A 5,862-nucleotide genomic window follows, 5' to 3' on the forward strand; every position below is an offset into this window, starting at 1 on the left:
AGGCTGGCTTCTTGGCATGGATACACAAGACCTGCCAAACTTCTTCTGGCCCCAGATCTTCCAATAGCCACTGACCTAGTGCCAGGCTCTGTGAATATCCTCTCTCTCTCTCTCTCTCTCTCTCTCTCTCTCTCTCTCTCTCTCTCTCTCTCTCTCCCCCTCATCTTTTGAGGCAAGGTTTTACAAATCCCAGGCTAACCTTGAACTCCTAATTTCCTTGCCTCCACCTCTATCTCCCAAGTATCAGAATTACACACATAGGCTACCTGGCTCAGCTGGACATGTCCCTCACAGAATCTTTTGATTCTTCTGGGGAGGTGAGGTTTGTTTGGGGACAACATGAGCATATGACCAGTTAGCAAGATAAACTAAGAATCAAAGAAGAGAGAGAAGAGGCACCAGGTACCCAGTCTGGGTCAGGACTCTAACCCCGAGTGTCCTCCTATTGCCATTATTCCCTTGGGGAGGGTGGAGACCCCTAGCTGGCCGCTCTCGGCATCCTTGACAGCTAGCCGTTTGATTTATGTTCTGGTCTTTCCAATGTCTGGGAACCCATTGCTTGTCCCAGGAAGCCTGTGGGGGCAATTCCTATTGGTTGAGTTGAGCTTTCAGTCACAGATATAATCCCGCCCTTGGCTCAGGTTCCTTAAGTCTGGCCAACAGCCTCCTGGGTATTTGCTCACAGTACACCGGTCTCGCACCTGATGCATGCACACAGCTCCTCAGCTCTCTCCATGGTGAGCACCCCAGCTTTATTCAGAAGGGAAACTTGGCTCACACCTCTCACTTTCTAGTGTGCCTCCCTAGCTTGTTCTAATTATCTAAGGCCCAGAGGGAGGTCCTCACTGTTATATACTCCTGGCATCTGGGAGACCTCACCACACTTCACCAGCTCAGAGCACACAGAAAAAGGCCTCTACCTTAAACACTTTCATTCTTTGTTGGGTGTGGTGGCACATATCTGTAATCTCAACACCCAGAAAGCTGAGGCAAGAGGATGTCAAGTTTAGGTTAGCAAGCTCTTAAAGCCCACAAAACAAAATACGGCTCTTCCCTCCAAATTCCTGTCTCACAATGTCGTCACTAGAAAACACCTCTCCTGTATCACTCAACTATGACAGAAAGGTTGCCATGGCTACACAAAGCATGTTGGTGGTCTGCATACACACCACACACTTTACATATGCTTTCAACGCAAAGTTCAGGTTCTTCTCGAAAATTAAGAGACAGCTGTTCACACGGACCTGTGAGAGGTCGCTGGTGCAGAAAGGCTCACTGACCTCTTTAAAATTTTATTTCTAAAGGCTTACTTTTATTATTTTTGTAAGATTGTATATGGTGTGTGTGTCCCAGCCTTGAGTCAGTATTAAATCACACAGGTGGTTAGAAGAAAAAAAATCAGAAACTCAGATGTGTTCTGATCACAGCCCCAGATCTCAGTGATATATGTGTGTGTGTGTGTGTGTGTGTGTGTGTGTGTGTGTGTGTGTATAAACACATATGGTTGGATACTGGTAATTAATTTCTTTAAATCAATACATTAATTAAATGCCAACTTTGTGCCACTCTGATAAGCAGTCAAGAAATATTTGGTGAATAAATAATGAATGGATGGTGGATGGATAGATGAATGGATGAATGAATGAGAGAACAAATTTAAGATGACAAAAATGCGACCAAATGTTTTGATCTCTTAAATAAAACTTAGGAAAACACAAAAAAAAATCATAAAAATCTGTGATAGTTTCTTAATAGAAAATGATCTTTCTGACTAAGAACTTGCTATATTCTTCAAGCCAAATTTTGAAATGAGCATTAAATACTCTTGGCTGGGTATTATATAGTTCTTGGAAACCACTTCTGGTATTTTCTCTGTGTTTTGGATAACTATAGATAATTTATACCTGAAATATATCTTTAGCCAAAGAAAATAGCAGTACTATCGCCCCTATTAGAGCTACCAGCCTTCTGCACAGCCATCCTAACACCACTGCTAACAGTAATGTGCATCCTGACGCCAATCTAACGTGACTATAAGCAACTCTCTTTCAAAGTCCTTACCAAGTCCCAGGCTGTGTTTCATGTGAGACAGTATGGTCTCATTTAGTTCTCACTACTACCCTGAGAAGCCACTGTGGTGCCTTTAAAGATGGGGACATGGAGGCTTGGGAGCTTCTGTGGTTTTCCAAGGTCGTGACGGCGACAAGGGGTGAAACCGACAGGAACACAGGAGACTCAGCTTCTCAGAAGCTAAAACAACTGGTTTCATCCTTCAAAGATTTGCTCCCTAATCTCTCAGTATACGTGATCATGCAGAAAAGAAAACGAAGACCTGGAGCAGGCAAAGGTGACACATAGGCAAAGGTGGCCTCAGGAAGCAGCTGTCACTCACACTGACATTAGTTAGCAGTGAGCCAGTGACACAGGCTGAGGAGACCAAGTAAGAAGAGACCATGCGAACCCCAGGCTGGGCCATCAGAGAACCCAAGCTGGCCCCATGCTGTCACAAGCTTCATGCACTGGCTACATCTAGGGTGGTCTTGCGCAGCCCACAGGATGCAGAGATCCAGTATTGCCCAGGAAGGAGGCAGTGGGGCCAGCCCTGTCATGATGCTGGTGTCAGAGTCCTTTGGCTCTAAGCTGAGATGTCGCTTTATACAGACGTTCCCTGATCCCACAGACAGGGTGAGCATCTTCTGCTGGATGCTCCCAAGATGCACTGCACTTGGACGATGTGTCGATGCTTTTGGGGATACTCACCTGACTGGGAACTTGAGAAACACACAGAAACTTGTTCACACTACTTGGTCTCTGGGTCTGAAAGATGGCCTTGAACACGGTGGCCATTTGTAAGTAATCATCAAAATAGTTTGGGACGTTTTCTCAATTGTAAGATCTAGGCTCCCTTCCCCCAGACCCCAACGATTTCCTTTTTTGCCAATCATGCATCTTTCTCTGTCCCTTTCCTCTTCCTCATTAGCCTCTTGTGTCTTTATCCCCTTCCCTCCACTCCTTCTGCCGCTTTAGTTTAGTTTGGTCTATGCCTCTGAGATTTGTTTGTGTGCGTGTGTGTCTGTGCACACACATACACACATACACATCCTTGCCATCACATGAGGCCAAAGGATGATATCAAGCTGTCTCCATCAAGTACATCTCTACCATATATTTTTGTTAAGGTTTATTTATTTTTATGTGTATGAATACTTTGCATGTAGGCACTTTATGTGCATGTAGTACCTATGTATACCAGAAGAGGGCACTAGATCCCTTGAAACTGGAATTATGGGTAGTTCTGCCTCATGTGTGTGCTGGGACCTGAACACAAGCCCTTTTAAGAGCAAGTGCTCTTAACATCTGAGCTAGCTCTCCAGACTTTTTACTTCATTTTTTGAGGTAGGTCTTAGGGAACCTCACCATGTAACCTCCAGGATACACCAATGTTCACCCCACAACAACAGCACGTGACAACACGTGACAATGCCTGACTTTTGCAGAAATTCCTCTTATAGGGAAAATATATATTAGTATCTTAATGAATTTAAAGAAGAGAAAAATCTAGTTATTTAAATATTTTCTTCAATAATTTATTTTTTATTCAGTTTATATCACTATTACAGGCCCCTCCCTCCTCCCCTCCAGCCTTAAAAATCCCTTACCTCCTTAAAAATCCCTTATCTTGTTTCCTCCTAAGGGGAAGTCCCCTTGGATACCACCCCACCCTGGGACATCTGGTCCCATCAGGACTAGGCACATCCTCTCCACTGAGGTCCAACCAGGCAGTCCAGGTAGGGGAAGGAAATCCAATGGCAGGGAACAGAGTCAGAGACAGCTCCAATTGTTGGGGGAGGCACAGGAAGAATAAGCTGCACATCTGCTACAGATGTGTAGGGAGCCTAGGTCCAGCCCCTGCATGCTCTTTAGTTAGTAATTCAGTCTCTGTGAGCCCCTCTGGCTTGACTCTATAGGTCTTCTTGTGGTGTCCCTGACCCCTCCAGCTCACTCATTTCTTACCCCCCCCCAACTCTTCCACAAGTCTCCCTGAGCTCTGCCTGATGTCTGGCTGTGGGTCTTTGCATCTGTTTCCATCCACTGGAGGATAAAATCTCTCAGGAGACAGTTAAGCTAGACTCCTGTCTGCAAGCATAGCAGACTGTCTTAGGGTTTTACTGCTGTGAACAGACACCACAACAAAGGCAACTCTCATACATTTAATTGGGGCTGGCTTACAGGTTCAGAGGTTCAGTCCATTATCATCAAGGCAGGAACATGGCAGCATCCAGGCAGGCATGGTGCAGGAAGAGCTGACAGTTTTACATCTTCATCTGAAGGCTGCTAGCAGAATACTCACTTCCAGGCAGCTAGGACTGGGGTATCAAAGCCCACACCCATGGTGACACACCTACTCCAACAAGGCCACACTTCCTAGTAGTGCCACTCCCTGGCCCAAGTATATACAAACCATCACACAGAGTATCATTACTGGTGTCAGGGGTTGGCTCTCTCATATGGGATGGGTTTCACATTGGGGCAGTCATTGGATGGCTATTTGTATTACATATATATTCTAATTATGTGTGTGTGTGTGTGTGTGTGAGTGCACATGCGTGTACATGAATACATTGCCCATAGAGGCCAGAAGAGGCCATCTAATTGCCTGAAGCTGGAGTTATAGGTGACTGCAAGCTGTATGTTCTGGGAACTGTGGTCTGGTCCTCTGCAGGTGCAGCTAGAACTTCTGAGCCCTCAAAGGCCATTCTGGATACCGGAGGGGCAGCCCCAGTGAGACGATAAGGCTAATATTTAATTTGCAAAGCATGAGAAGAAAATATTAGAAGAAAGGGATACAAAGAAAGTATGGGAACTAGAACACATTATACTGCAAAGATAAATGTTAATTAAGGAGGAATTGCAGTCATTACAAGTGCTTTACACTCATTAATAAAGCTACTCATTAATAAAGCTCAATATGGATCAAAAAGAGGTTTAATATCCAGCAGTACATTTAGAGAATATGTAATAGAAACTAAGTAGAAAAGTCAGGAAAGCAACCACCAAGTAGTAAGCCATGGTAGATAGACTTTTTAATATCAGAGAAATAGTAATTCAAGTCACAAATTAATAGAAGGGAAAACAAAGGCATTATATGTTGGCAAGATAGGTAAGATATTAAGAAACATAATGGCCGTGAGCATGCATGCCCTCACAACGTAACATAAAAGTTCATAAAGTGATCACTATAGAGCAGGGTGAGAAATAAAAAAGACATAGAAAGTATTAATACACCTCTTAAAAATAACTGACTTAGTGGGGACTCGAAGAGACTGTGACCTCTACATCTGGGAAACAGAGACAGGAGGATCAGGAGTTTATGAGAGGGTGAACCTGGCTAGAAAACCACATTGGAGACTGGACTGGGCTGCAGGCAGAAACAGGCAAAGACATAGGTGATTATAGTAATATAATTTCCCATACCTAGCTATCTCAAGAAGCAAAATACATATTTTCACAGACATGCAGCAGCCCATCAAATTACTACACGCTCGGCCAAGTGGCTTCGTGTGTCTTCCGTTGCTATAACTGGTTATCACAGACTGGGTCTCTGTGATCCACAAATTGACTTGGCTCACAATCGTGGAGACAGAGAAGTATAACCGTGTGATTACAGCATCTGGCAAAGGCCCCCCTGCCGTACCGGAACACGGCAGAGGGCGTGACTCAGCGTGGGAGAGACAGAGAGATCAGGGCTTATCCCAGAGCAGCTGCTCACTGCTCTGTTCACTGACCCATCTGACATAATGCTGTCTTCCTTGTGTCGTCTGCAGTCTGCTCTCTCCTGAAGGTCTTACCCTGTAATGCTGT

Source organism: Mus musculus, chromosome 11 (genome assembly GCF_000001635.26).
Source record: "Mus musculus strain C57BL/6J chromosome 11, GRCm38.p6 C57BL/6J".
Taxonomy (NCBI): Eukaryota; Metazoa; Chordata; class Mammalia; order Rodentia; family Muridae; genus Mus; species Mus musculus.